General features: G+C 42.2%; 2 long non-coding RNA genes across 4 annotated transcripts; both read right to left on the bottom strand.

The window, feature by feature from the left end:
- Positions 1-225: 225 nt before the first annotated feature.
- LOC133039574 (uncharacterized) lies at positions 226-3,086 on the bottom strand. Its single transcript, XR_009688713.1, has 2 exons — positions 2,963-3,086; positions 226-2,854 (listed from the first exon to the last, which is right to left on the bottom strand). It is a non-coding gene; the product is annotated as an uncharacterized LOC133039574 (long non-coding RNA).
- A 176-nt stretch (positions 3,087-3,262) lies between these two features.
- Positions 3,263-14,901, bottom strand: LOC115697127 (uncharacterized). Of its 3 annotated transcripts, XR_004007890.2 has the most exons (4): positions 14,390-14,893; positions 14,164-14,285; positions 13,591-13,981; positions 3,263-4,221 (listed from the first exon to the last, which is right to left on the bottom strand). It is a non-coding gene; the product is annotated as an uncharacterized LOC115697127 (long non-coding RNA). The 3 variants fall into 3 exon arrangements; XR_009688712.1 differs by having other exon boundaries at positions 14,144-14,901; XR_009688711.1 differs by having other exon boundaries at positions 14,164-14,892.
- Positions 14,902-15,216: the final 315 nt, after the last annotated feature.

Raw genomic sequence — 15,216 nt, 5'->3', positions numbered from 1 at the left:
CTACTAAGCTTTCTCTTCTTCAAGAGGAACATGGTGGATCGGAGTAAAAGTCCATCCTTTTTGTATTTGTATAAATAGTCACCGGCCAAAGAGTCTAATAAAATGGACTCGTGGACTAAGGATATTTAACGCCTAAACCACGTAAAAATCTATTGTCTATAATCTTGTTATTTATGCATTTATTACTTTCTTAAGCTCTATAATTATTCAGTTACCGAAAAACTCAGTAAAAATTTTGATACTTTCATTGAGAGCTAAAAAATGCTTCGTTCAAGAAAAGAAGGTAGATCTCTTGATAGCTTGTTGAGGTCTGGCCAAAGGCCAGAAAGGTGCAAAGCCGACATGTTGCCCATAAAGAGACTCGATGCCTCAATCTACTCAAAAAGAGTGACAAGGACGAGTGCACGTAGTCGTGAAACACGTGATGCACTAATATTTGTCCTTAGAGGCTCAGATCTGGCCAGCGATCACCATGGGGGCAAGGTCGACTACCGATGTCCCGAGGCTCAGATCCCTCGTCGTGCCGCCATGCACATACGGAGTAGTATGAGAGGCGCTCGGGCCAGACTAAGGAGCTATGACTCGATGCAGTTACGCCAACTAACTCAGAAAGGGTCATCGAATGTAACGACTCTATCTAGCTAGAGACTACAACGCTGGTGCCGCCATGGAGGTCGGATTTGTTTTTTGACTTTGTTTTTTGACAACCACTTCTCCCGCCTTGTCTCTAGGTGGTGAAGTTGTTTGGAAAAAAATCCTGGAATGGCACATGCTGAGAGGAGACCATCAATACCATCGGTGTCTGCTAGGTTACCAATGAGGCCTGGTTATGGTACTGTTTGTAGGAATAGGCCATTTTTAGCATACTTCGCTCAGCGCCATCCCTGTCGCCTCGTGTGATTGCCTCCCTGGGGTTACATAAGAAGGAAGCAACTCGAGACATTATAAACTAGTTAGGGAGTCCTTGTGATAAGCTTATCCTGCTGGAAGTCTGAGTTCTCGCTTTAGTGACCCTCAAATGCCACCGCACTTCACTGAAGGAGATTGACTACCCAAGAGATCCTAAAGGTATAAGCATGCACCTCCTAGACTTTCCCTAGGCCCAGGAGACTCATACCGACATGCTCTCCAAGTGTGGAATATCATTGGGAGTGACGCGTGGCTTCAACAATCTATCACAGAAGGGAGGGACAGCTTGAAGTCTGCTTTACTGCCAAAGACTCTTCCACCCATTGATCTTTTCAAGTGAAGTCTGAGCTTGAATTTTTATACAACTTCAGCCTTCTTTCCCAGAAGTTGAAGCTTGTTATATAAAAATTCAACATGACTCTTACATGCATGTTTGTGCAAGATCAACGGGGGTACGATACGTCTTCCACCCTCCTTCCCGGAACAAAGGTGCTGCTTTAAGTCTACCCTACCCCTCGAGATACTTTCCATTGATCCTTTCAAGCGAAGTCTAAGCTTGAATATTCATACAACTTCAGCTTTCCTTTCCAGAAGCCAAAGTTTGTTACATAAAAATTCAACATTACTCTCGTAAGCACGTTCGTTCAAGAAAGATCACTGGGGGTACGATACGTCTTCAACCCTCCTTCCTTGAACGAAAGGGATGCTTGAAGTCTATCCTACCCCTCGTGATGCATTCTAACTAATCCTTTCAAGTGAAGTATAAGCTTGAATTTTTATATAGCTTTAGCCTTCCTTCCCGGAAGCTGAAATTGTTTTTTAAAATCCTTAGACAGCTGTTCCCAAGAAGTAATTAAATAATGGGTAAACTTATTTAACTAGCTACTCGCTGCTCCAGTCAGGGAGGTGGGAAACAAAATACAACGTAATTTATTCGAGACATTGCTGGCTCGCATTATGGTATTGAAATTGTTGAGGTGGGCGACTGGGGCTGAAGTCCCATCGTACGGCGAGACGTGAGGGTTTTTGAATCCTTGGGGAAATTTAGAGTTCTTAATGTCTGGAAGGAAAGGCTCGTGTTCTTCATCCGAGTCATAACCAGGCAGTTTCCCATATTCCCCATCTTTGTATCTTCTGAATTTATCTTCCAACTCAATGATTCACAATTAGATTGGATCTTCTTGCTTTCGATTAGCATTAAGTTGTTGGCGTAAATCAGGTGCATTCTGATTTAAGCGCTCGTGTAAATAGGGTTGTCTTTGATTCAAATGTTCACAAAGATCTGGCTATCTTTGATCATGATTGCTCACAAACCTTGTATCTAAGTAACTCTCAGATTGATAGCTCCTCGTATTACTCATACTTTTTCGATCATAATTAAGGTGAGGTTTATCTCCTCCTCGCGTATGTCTTTTTGATCGACTGTACTCTCAGGATCTTGTATGTCCCAAGCTAGAACTTGCCTTGTCCTGCACAGGCCTTGTCCTTCGGGAAAGGTTAGATACACCCCCCCCCCCGGCCGGGGTATGTGTATGCCTCCTCCCTATCAGTTCGAGAAGGACGTTGGGGGTGTCTCGGTGGTAACCCACTTGTCTCAGGTTGTGTCCCAAGATTTCTCTCGTTATTAGGAGGGATCTCCTGTTCCCTAGTTCTGGGTTGCCTTATGTTCTCATTTCTACGAGAAGACTCTGGCACGTCATTATTTTCATTCCCCTGATTTGCAAATCCCTAGGGTCTTTGAGGTACTCCTCGACGAGGTGTTTGATTATTCTATTGTTTGTCTTCTGGAACATCCATAGTTTTCCCAGGTTGTTCCTCCTGAGTGTTCTGGGGATTTTCTGTATTTGTCTCCTACCTCCTGGTTCTCGAACCGTACAATCCAAATAATAGAATATTTCGAAGAGAAAGGACTAAGCATGAATTGATCACTTTCAGTAACAATATCCTATGCCACAATAAGAAATAATTGAAATAAGAATGAAATAGAGGAAACTAGCTAAAGATTGAATTTGAAAATGCAATCAATATCAGAAGGATTCAAATAATAAGCCACCTTCAAAAGTTGATCTAGAAGATGAGAAGCACTCTGTACATTAGCATTTGAGTCGACTGAAAGCTTACATAAAGCATCAAAAATCTGATTAAAGAATATGATAAAATCTCCTCTTACACAACCTGCTCAAAAAACAAGAATACATATCACATACAATATCAATACGGGGAGTTATCATAATTAAGTGAGTCACCTACCACTCATCTTTTCAATATTGTATAGAGCTTCACAAGCATAATATCTGACTCAACTGTCTTGGCCAGAAAATGAATTCAGCACGGGAGGCACAATTTGCTTGAAAAAAAATTAAAAGAAAAAATAAAAATAAAATAAAAAGTTGTAGTTAAATAAATTCAGCTCAAAACATAACAACAATAATATATGTATATCCAATAATAAAATACTTGATGGTTTGAAACTACTCAATGTTTACTCTATCACTAAACTGAAGAATAAAAGAAAAGAAAATCCATTCCAATAGGGTTCAAATTTCACTAAATACAAATCTCAAATGGATGTCAAATTTATAATTAGTTATGTTTGCCAAATGCTAAGAACTGATTTTCAATGACACAACTTCTAAAAGATTATTTAATACTATTTATATTGACATAGTAATTGTTACAATATATCCACACCATAAAGACCATATATCTAAATCAATTTTGATATAACAAAAGCACAATCATAAGAAGTTGGCATTTTCCAATTCCCTAATCACTCATTCATTCACACTTGGACAACACACAAAATCCCTTTACCAAAATTCAATTCTCATGAACTTACAATATATAGAACAATTTAGTACATAAAAATTCCATTGTCAAAAGTAATCCATTATATCTACGTTGGTGCCTCTATCTCTGGCTGCAACAATATTAAAATCCCAAATTCATATTAAATTTAACAAAAAGAATAAAATAAACATGAGAAGCATATAAGAAGACACAATTATGAAAAATCAGCTATAGTTTTTTCTTTGAGTCATTTAATAAAACACCTAAACTACAATATGCAACAGTAACAATACTAGCACAATCCATATTCGATGATATATGACACCAATCTATACAGAACCAAATAAATTCATAAAATAGAGCAATATCAATACACGCAGTCCAAAAACATAACCAATAATAATACTCATATCAATATATCCACATTCAGGAATCAGGAGAGTATACCAAATAGGTGGAGAGGCCCTTTGCCGAGAAAAAAACTCTAAAGAGGAAAAATCGTTATGATTGGTTTATTCTAAGCTTCTTTGTAAAGCCCGCTTAGTTAATTTGGAAATTAGCTGTTATTTATGTTAATCAGGAAATTATTTATAGCTATTTAGATAATTTATCATTGTTATTTACGGAATTCAGATATGCATAATTATGTCATCAGTAGCTTTTATATTTCGCATTTCCGGTGTCCGGTATTTTGGAACGCGGCGTTTGGCTTAGTAGAAATCACAACTTAGTATGTTAGTATTTTGGGGACGGGTTTTAGACATTGGGAATGTCGGGAATGGCCGGGAATTTAGAATGTCCCAAAAATACCCCTTTAGTATGATTTTAGTGATTTTATGGTGGAAGGGCAAAATGGTCTTTTTGCCCCATTAGTGTTTTGTCTTATATGAGTTTATTAAATGGAAAATAAATAATTATTTAAGTGATTATTTGGCTGAAATAAAATGTGTTATATTCCTTTTTTCCAAAATTCCAACACTTAGTCTTTTTTGAAAGAAAATTCCAAAAACTCACACACACAAACACTCTCTCTTTCGGCCAAGCTTTGAGCAGCAAGGAGGGGGCTTTTCTCCTTTGATTTTGGCTGGTTATTCATCATCTCTTAAGGTTCTTTGCAAGCTAGGTTGGTTCTTGTCTTCTTCTCTTTAAATTTCTTGAGAAAAATGGTGAAAATAGATGAAATGCATGCTTGAATAGTTGTGTTGTTGCTGCTGTAATCTTATTATTATTTTGAGTTTAAGCATGTTAGTTTAGGGTTGTTTTGATGCTTGATTACTAGGTTGAGCATGCTAGAGGTTTATATGTGAAGATATGTGATTTTGAGAGAAAATGCTATGTTTTGTTTCTGTGAATTGCTGGATGTTTCTGTATGTTTTCAGAGGTGATTATATGCTTACTTGAGTAGAATTAAATAAGTTAGGATGCATGTTAGGTGGTTTTGCTCAAGCTTGAGTTTGGAACTCAAAGCTTGAGCTCCAATGGTGAATTTTGCATGTGTGGTTTCTGGGTAGGTTTGATGCCTTGGAATTGTTATTTGGGGCATATAGAACAAGTCTGGAAAGTTTGGGATCAATTGGGTTCGAATTGGTCATGTTAGGAGATTTTTAGTTTGCTGCCTGCGAGGAACCGGAATTCCGGTTGAGCATCCGGAATTCCGGATGGGGGTTCAGAATTTCCCAGAACCGGAATTCCGGTTGGGCAACCGGTCTGCCGGTTGGGGATTTTTCAGAACCCTAGTTTTCCTCGTTTTTGGGTTTTTAGGGGTATTGCCATGCTTTTTATCGATAGGGAAACTTTTAGTTTCAAGTTTTAGTCCCCGGGAAGTGATTTAGCGTGTCACTTATAGCGTTGTGATTTTTATGGTTTAGGAGCCGATGTCCGCCGTTCGGCTTCGGTTCCGGTCGGGTTGACTCGCACACCCGAAATCGGAATCCGTGTAAGATTAGTATAACAGTATGCATATGTAGATTACATGTTTAGCGTGCATGTAGGAAGCCTGCTAGATTACATTAGATATGTATTTAGGCTTCGAACCACCCAACCCTGTCACGTCGGTACAGGCTGGAGTATGACCGGTTCGACCGATCAGGCTGACACTTGGTTGGTGGTTCAGTGCTATTGACCTATCCCGTCGGTACAGGCTGGAGTATGACCAGCAGCCGGAGTATGACCGGTTCGACCGATCAGGAGGATACTTGTCAATAGTACCGTCCCCTGAACGTTCAAAACTCAGTACCATGTTGGACATGGCAGTAGTGCTCGCACCATGTTGGACATGGCGGTAGCGGGACTCGCATCGTGTTGGACACGGCGATCGGTTTTATGTATGATATTACTATGCTTTTCTTACCGAGTCCGTCGACTCACGGTTTATGTTCATGTGTAGGTAAAGGCAAGGTCGTGGGCGATGGACCGTGACCGAGCATATGAGATTGTACATGTCGGGGCGGTTAGGCCTGGAGCGTACGATCCTCGGGACAGCAGGGCTGAGTTTTTTGTAATTGTCGTTAGACGACTTTCATTTTGATGTAAAAGTTAAACAGTTAAAACGTTTGTAAATATTTTTATAAATCGGGATCCCGAGACTTTTTGTAAAATGGTTTATAAGTTTAATGAAAAAGCAAAATTTTAATTAATCACGTTTTTCCATAAACCTCGTTGATTAGCAACAAGCTGCACAGTACGTTTAAAAATCACGTAATACGCCTAAGATAGTTAGGGTGTTACAATTTGGTATCGTAGCCGCTGTGTTGTCTTCGAAGATCGTCACGACATGTACAATCATCATCAGCAGTTAGCTCGGTTCACGGTTCAGTAAGCCTTTATTGCTTTAGTAGTTTATTTTATTCAGTTATGAAAAAGAAAAGCCTGTTAGGAAGCATGTTAGTAGCCTGATAGTAGCATAGGCGCATGTTTCATTTCTAATTTCCAAATTAAGCGGCATTAGTAAGCTCGCCTTGAATACGACCTGATATGCCAACTCTTGGTTTCGCAGGCGGTTCTAATTAGATGGACGCCAGGCGGACTACCAGGAGTCGGGGCAACTCCGTTGGGTCGAATCAGGGAGAGGGAGCTCGGTTTCCCCCACCTGCTAGGGGCCGAGGTAGAGGTCCCCGAGGCAGGGTTCGTGGTCGGGGTGTTGAGGACCCGCCACAGGCTGCCCAGGCTCCCCTGCCGATCGTGGAGCCCCGAATCGGGAGTTGCGGTTTGCGGAGATGCAAGCCCGGATCGAAGAACAAGACCTCGAGATTCGAGAGGTTGAGACGGCGGGGTGCTCTGCGGTTCCGGTGCCGGTAGTTCCAGGTGGCACGCCCTCGCCGCCTGTGCCGAGATAGTGGTGGCGGCCCATAGATTGGAACCATTGTATGAGCGGTTCCGGAAGCAAGCACCTCCGGTATTCCTGGGAGGTCCAGATGTGTCGAAAGCCGAGCAGTGGCTTACGGTGATCACCAGAATTCTGAACTTTATGGGTGTCACCGGTAACGATAGAGTGGTGTGCGCCACATTTCAGTTCCAGGAGGATGCCCTGGTATGGTGGGACATGGTGTCTCAGATTCACGATGTCACCACCATGACCTGGGAAAGGTTCCAGGAACTCTTCAACGCGAAATACTACAATGAGGCGGTTAGAAGCGCCAAGAGGAAAGAGTTCGTTCACCTGACCCAGCGGGAGAACATGAGTGTCACTGAGTATACTACTCAGTTTGACCGGTTGGCGAGGTTAGCCTCGGGAATTGTGCCGACCGACTTCAGCAGAAAGGAGAAGTATCTGGACGGGTTGAATCCCAAGATCAGGCATGACCTGATGATTACCACTGACGACAGCACCACCTATGCTCAGATGGTGGAGAAGGCACTGCGAGCTGAGGGCGCAGTGGGGTGTATGTCAGAATCAGCCCAAGATCTCGGTTAGTGGCGGAGTTCCTACCCCTCCCGCATCGGGCTTCGGCGGGGGAGTAGTGGTTCGGCCATTGATCGAGGAAGAGGGCACCCATCGCTTCCGGCGGCTCGAGCCAGAACAAGAGGTTCCGGGGGAACCAGAACAGAGGGAGTCGTCCTGGTGGTAATGAGACCCGATTCTCCTATCCCGAGTGCCCTAGCTGCAAGAGGCACCATCGGGGCGAGTGCAAGGGGCAGGGATGCTTTCATTGTGGCATGCCCGGGCACTTCAAGAGAGAATGTCCCCAGCTCCGGCCAGAGGCACCGAGAGCTCCAGCGATACCCACTCCAGCCAGGGTGTTCGCTATCACGCAGCCGATGCGGATGCCGGCCCATCAGTTGTTACAGGTCAGATTTTTATTAACGACTCGCTTTATTCGGTCGTTTGATTCTGGGGGCTACACGTTCTTATGTGGCGGTAGTCTTTAGTAAGTTGGGTAGACCCTTTGATAGATATGAATCGGGGTTTGGAACCCCGTTACACGGCGGAGAATTGGTTATCTCCAATAGGTGGATTAGGTCTATGCCGATCAGGATAGATGGTAGAGAGTTAAGCGCTGATCTGATAGAGATGAGCTTAGTCGAATTTGATATTATTTTAGGAATGGATTTCCTATCTAAATATTCGGCGAGCATTGATTGTAAGAGGAAGATGGTGGTCTTCCAACCGGAAAGTGAAGAACCGTTCGTATTTGTGGGTTCGGTTCAGGGATCTCGGATCCCGGTGATCTCGGCTATGTCGGCCGAGAGAACTATTGCACGGTGGGTGCTTAGGGTTTCTGGCCGTGGTGGTGGACACCACTCGGCCAGACACCATTCGGCCAGAGGATATCAGTGTGGTTCGGGAATTTTTGGACGTTTTTCCCGAAGAACTTCCAGGGTTACCACCTCAGAGGGAGATTGACTTCGTGATTGACTTGGCACCAGGGGTGGATCCGGTTTCCAAAGCCCCGTATAGGATGGCTCCAGCTGAACTTAAGGAATTAAAGATTCAGCTCCAAGGGTTGCTTGATTTAGGGTTCATTCGGCCCAGTGTGTCACCTTGGGGAGCCCCGGTTTTGTTCGTGAAGAAGAAGGATGGATCTATGAGGATGTGCATCGACTACAGAGAGTTGAACAAGCTGACGGTGAAGAATAAATATCCATTACCTAGGATCGATGACTTGTTCGATCAGCTTCAGGGGAAGACGGTCTTTTCTAAGATTGATCTCCGTTCGGGTTATCATCAGTTGAGGATCCGAGAGGAGGACATTCCAAAGACGGCTTTCCGCACTAGGTATGGACACTACGAGTTCCTGGTTATGTCATTCGGACTAACCAATGCTCCTGCAGCATTCATGGACCTGATGAATAGAGTATTCAAGGATTTCCTCGATATCTGTGTGATTGTGTTTATCGACGACATCCTCGTGTACTCTCAGTCAGAAGAGGAGCATGAGTTACATCTTCAAATGGTACTGCCACGACTTCGAGAACATAAGCTCTACGCCAAGTTCAAGAAATGTGAGTTCTGGTTGTCTCAGGTGTCCTTCCTAGGGCACATTGTGGGTGAAGACGGGATCAAGGTGGATCCCGGGAAGATCGAATCCATCAGGGATTGGCCGAGACCGAAGACAAGGATGAGATCGAAGCTTCTTGGGATTAGCTGGGTACTACCGTAGGTTCGTGGAGGGGTTCTCCAAAATTTCAATGCCCCTAACCGAGCTTACAAAGAAGAATCAGCGATTTATCTGGTCAGATAAATGCGAAGCTAGTTTTCAGGAGCTGAAACAGAGGTTGATTACTGCTCCGGTGCTAGCTTTGCCTTCGGACAAGGAGAAGTTCGTGGTTTATTGTGACGCATCCAAACAGGGTTTGGGGTGCGTATTGATGCAAGCCGATCGGGTTATCGCTTACGCCTCCCGTCAGTTAAAGGATTATGAGCAGCGATACCCGACTCATGATTTAGAATTGGCCGCAGTGGTTTTTGCACTGAAGATTTGGCGGCATTACCTGTATGGGGAGAAGTGCGAGATCTATACCGACCATAAAAGTCTCAAGTATTTCTTTACTCAGAAAGATTTGAACATGAGACAAAGGCGTTGGTTGGAATTAGTGAAGGACTATGATTGTGAGATCCTTTACCATCCCGGGAAAGCCAATGTAGTGGCCGATGCTCTGAGCAGAAAGGGTCCCGGGCAAGTGGCTAGCATGGTTCAGATCTCACCTCAGCTAGCAGAGGATATGGTTAGGTCAAGCATTGAGTTTGTGGTAGGTCAGCTTCACAACTTAACGCTGCAATCTGATCTGTTAGAAAGAATAAAGGTTGCTCAGACGACAGATCCGGAGTTAGTGAAGATCCGAGATGAGGTATTGGCGGGTCAGGCCAAAGACTTTTCAGTGTCAGACAGTGGAATGCTTTTGTATAAAGCCAGGGTTTGTGTCCCGAACAGTGTGGACTTGAGGAATGAGATCTTTGAGGAGGCTCATTCTACCCCGTATTCTCTGCATCCCGGCACCACCAAGATGTACCAAGATTTGAAACCGTACTTCTGGTGGAGCGGTATGAAGAAGAATTTGGTAGAATTCGTATCGAGATGCCTCACTTGTCAGCAGATCAAGGCTGAACATCAGAGACCAGCAGGGTTGTTGCAGCCTCTAACCCTACCAGAATGGAAATGGGAGGATATTGCGATGGATTTTGTGGTCGGGTTACCTAGGACCACGGGTTTGCATGATTCCATCTGGGTAGTGGTGGACCGATTTACGAAATCTGCTCATTTTCTGCCGGTTAGAACGACATTTTCAGTGAATCAGTTGGCAGAGTTATATGTCAGGGAGATAGTGAGACTTCACGGGGTACCGAAATCTATAGTTTCGGACAGGGATCCGAAATTCACTTCCAAATTTTGGCAGAGTTTGCAGCGGGCAATGGGTACGAAGCTAAAATTCAGTACAGCATTTCATCCTCAGACAGATGGTCAGTCCGAAAGGACAATTCAGATATTGGAGGATATGCTGAGAGCCTGTGTTATGGACTTTGAGGGTTCATGGAGTAAATATCTACCGTTGATAGAATTTTCTTACAACAACAGCTATCAGAGTACGATAGGGATGGCACCCTATGAACTGTTGTACGGTAGGAAATGTAGATCCCCTATCCACTGGGATGAAACAGGGGAGAGGAAATACCTAGGTCCAGAGTCAGTTCAGCGGACCAATGAGGCAATAGAGAAGATTAAAGCTAGAATGCTTGCCTCCCAGAAAGGCATTTAAGAGTTACACAGATCCGAAACGTAGGGATGTTGAGTTCCGAGTAGGGGACCATGTGTTTTTGCGAGTATCTCCGATGAAGGGGATTAAACGTTTCGGGAAAAGAGGCAAGTTATGCCCTAGGTTTACAGGACCTTTCGAGATTCTCGAGAAGATAGGTCAAGTGGCATATCGGCTAGCATTGCCTCCAGCTTTATCAGCAGTGCACAACGTATTTCATGTCTCAATGTTGAGAAAATACGTTTCAGACCCCTCTCATATACTCAGTTATGAGAGTCTTCAGCTTCAGTCAGATATGTCTTATGAGGAACAAAGGTGCAGATCCTGGATAGAAAGGATAAAGTCCTTCGGAATAAGACCATAGCGTTGGTCAAGGTTCTCTGGAGAAACAGTAAGGTGGAAGAAGCCACCTGGGAGCTAGAATCAGATATGCAAGCTCAATTTCCAGAGTTATTCAGGTTAGATTTCGGGGACGAAATCCTTTTAAGGGGGGAATAGTTGTAAAGCCCGCTTAGTTAATTTGGAAATTAGCTGTTATTTATGTTAATCAGGAAATTATTTATAGCTATTTAGATAATTTATCATTGTTATTTACGGAATTCAGATATGCATAATTATGTCATCAGTAGCTTTTATATTTCGCATTTCCGGTGTCCGGTATTTTGGAACGTGGCGTTTGGCTCAGTAGAAATCACAACTTAGTATGTTAGTATTTTGGGGACGGGTTTTAGACATTGGGAATGTCGGGAATGGCCGGGAATTTAGAATGTCCCAAAAATACCCCTTTAGTATGATTTTAGTGATTTTATGGTGGAGGGGCAAAATGGTCTTTTTGCCCCATTAGTGTTTTGTCTTATATGAGTTTATTAAATGGAAAATAAATAATTATTTAAGTGATTATTTGGCTGAAATAAAATGTGTTATATTCCTTTTTTCCAAAATTCCAACACTTAGTCTTTTTTGAAAGAAAATTCCAAAAACTCACACACACAAACACTCTCTCTTTCGGCCAAGCTTTGAGCAGCAAGGAGGGGGCTTTTCTCCTTTGATTTTGGCTGGTTATTCATCATCTCTTAAGGTTCTTTGCAAGCTAGGTTGGTTCTTGTCTTCTTCTCTTTAAATTTCTTGAGAAAAATGGTGAAAATAGATGAAATGCATGCTTGAATAGTTGTGTTGTTGCTGCTGTAATCTGATTATTATTTTGAGTTTAAGCATGTTAGTTTAGGGTTGTTTTGATGCTTGATTACTAGGTTGAGCATGCTAGAGGTTTATATGTGAAGATATGTGATTTTGAGAGAAAATGCTATGTTTTGTTTCTGTGAATTGCTGGATGTTTCTGTATGTTTTCAGAGGTGATTATATGCTTACTTGAGTAGAATTAAATAAGTTAGGATGCATGTTAGGTGGTTTTGCTCAAGCTTGAGTTTGGAACTCAAAGCTTGAGCTCCAATGGTGAATTTTGCATGTGTGGTTTCTGGGTAGGTTTGATGCCTTGGAATTGTTATTTGGGGCATATAGAACAGGTCTGGAAAGTTTGGGATCAATTGGGTTCGAATTGGTCATGTTAGGAGATTTTTAGTTTGTCGCTCGCGAGGAACCGGATCTCCGTTGAGCATCCGGAATTCGGATGGGGGTTCAGAATTTCCCGAACCGGAATTCCGGTTGGGCAACTCTGTCACGGTTGGGGATTTTTCGTAACCCTAGTTTTCCTCGTTTTTGGGTTTTTAGGGGTATTGCCATGCTTTTTATCGATAGGGAAACTTTTAGTTTCAAGTTTTAGTCCCCGGGAAGTGATTTAGCGTGTCACTTATAGCGTTGTGATTTTTATGGTTTAGGAGCCAGTAATCCGCCGTTCAGCTTCGGCCCAAATAAAGTTGACAAGCACACCTGAAATCGGAATCCAGGTAAGATTAGTATAACAGTATGCATATGTAGATTACATGTTTAGCGTGCATGTAGGAAGCCTGCTAGATTACATTAGATATGTATTTAGGCTTCGAACCACCCAACCCTGTCACGTCGGTACAGCCGGAGTATGACCGGCGAGTATGACCGGCTCGACCGATCAGCCGACACTTGGTTGGTGGTTCGGCTATTGACCTATCCCGTCGGTACAGCCGGAGTATGACCACGGAGTATGACCGGTTCGACCGATCAGGAGGATACTTGTCAATAGTACCGTCCCCTGAACGTTCAAAACTCAGTACCATGTTGGACATGGCAGTAGTGCTCAGTACCATGTTGGACATGGCAGTAGCGGGACTCAGTATCGTGTTGGACACGGCAGTCAGTTTTATGTATGATATTAGTATGCTTTTCTTACTGAGTCTGTCGACTCACAGTTTATGTTCATGTGTAGGTAAAGGCAAGGCTGTAGCTGATGGGCCGTGACCGAGCATATGAGATTGTACATGTCGGGGCGGTTAGGCCTGGAGCGTACGATCCTCGGGACAGCAGGGCTGAGTTTTTTGTAATTGTCGTTAGACGACTTTCATTTTGATGTAAAAGTTAAACAGTTAAAACGTTTGTAAATATTTTTATAAATCGGGATCCCGAGACTTTTTGTAAAATGGTTTATAAGTTTAATGAAAAAGCAAAATTTTAATTAATCACGTTTTTCCATAAACCTCGTTGATTAGCAACAAGCTGCACAGTACGTTTAAAAATCACGTAATACGCCTAAGATAGTTAGGGTGTTACATTCTTCTTGCTGCAGCTCTATACAGCTAGAGAGCTATTAATATTTTTTTTTCTTTTTTTCTTTTTTCTCGAAAAATAAGTTAGCAGAGGTAATTTATTATGGTTGAATTGATAACTAAACATTACAATAACTCTCTGTAAATACACATGACTACCTTTTCTGAATGAAATTCCTCATTTCTCAAATCCCTGTACACATTTGCTCAAAAGATGTTGTGATCTAAAGGTTCAAATAATTTAATCAAATAAATTAAAATCCATCAATAATCCATATAACCTACATACAACAATTTATTAAATTGCTTTTTCATGTACCTTTTAGAATACGAAGAGGTTTTTTTAAAGCATATTCACACAGCTTCCCAATCTTACGGTCATTGGGTTCTTCATCCTGCAAATTTTTTTGATATTTATATATGTAAGAATGTACAGAGGTTACATACCTTAAATCTTATTATTTTTCAATGTAGATTAGAAAAAGATTAATTTTTTCTAATTACTCAAATATGTGTATATGTTGAGATAAACAAGATATGAGAGAGGTAAAATTAACCTGAGAGAGAGGGAATATACCAAAGATTAACTTCTTATAGAATTTAACATGATGCTTAGATTTGGCGTGTAATTAAGGACACCAAAAATTGAGATTTTCACAGAGAGGAAAAACCTGCCTTGAAATCGCACCCATTTCTGCCCTAAAAAGTCATTAAAAATTAAGATTCCTCTCTTAAATCCTAATCCAAATTACATACAAAACACAAATTTAGATTTTCTATAACAGTAATATTGGAATCAAAACCTTGGTATGGAAGATTATAAAGGGCCAGGATTGTGGAGATGATCGTAGAGTGGAGAAGGAGCAATAGAAAATATGTGAGCTTACACCAAGATGTCAAAAACTAAATATCTGACCTTTTAATATGAAGGTCCAACACACATTGGTCGCATATGTATATCCAGATCCCACATAGAATTCATAGGAAAGAGGATCTGCAAAAAAATATCACAGGGTACCCACAAAACCCTCAGCAAATCAACTATTGTTTACCAACATAACAAACAAAAGCAGTACCACTTGCACAAAAACCCTGAACCTATTCCCAAAGTGCATATCAACAATCGATGAAGCTCTGACTGGGTGCAAAATCGATCTTAGAGGGCCAGAGATGGTGCGAAATAACTGTGAGAAAATGATAAGAGGAAGATGGTAATCTTCCAACCCAAAGGTGAAAAACCGTTTGTTTTCGTTGGTTCGGTTCAGGGATCTCGGATCCCGGTGATTTCGGTCTTATCAACCAAAGAATTGTTGTGTGATGGATGTTTAGGGTTTCTGGTCGTGGTATTGGATGCCACTCGGCCTAACTCTGTTCGGCCAGAAGACTTCAAGGTGGTTCAGGAATTTTTAGATGTTTTTCCTGATGAACTTCCGGGTTTACCACCTCAGCGGGAAATTGATTTTGTAATTGATTTGGTACCTAGAGCAGAACTGGTTTCTAAAGCCCCTTATAGAATGGCTCCAACTGAGCTTAAAGAATTGAAAATTCAACTCCAGGGGTTGCTTGACATAGGGTTTACTCGGCCTAGTGTGTAACCCTAGGGAGCTGCAGTATTGTTTGTCAAGAAGAA

This window comes from Cannabis sativa, chromosome 7, assembly GCF_029168945.1.
Source record: "Cannabis sativa cultivar Pink pepper isolate KNU-18-1 chromosome 7, ASM2916894v1, whole genome shotgun sequence".
Lineage (NCBI taxonomy): Eukaryota > Viridiplantae > Streptophyta > Magnoliopsida > Rosales > Cannabaceae > Cannabis > Cannabis sativa.
This window is presented reverse-complemented; position numbering and strand designations above follow the sequence as displayed.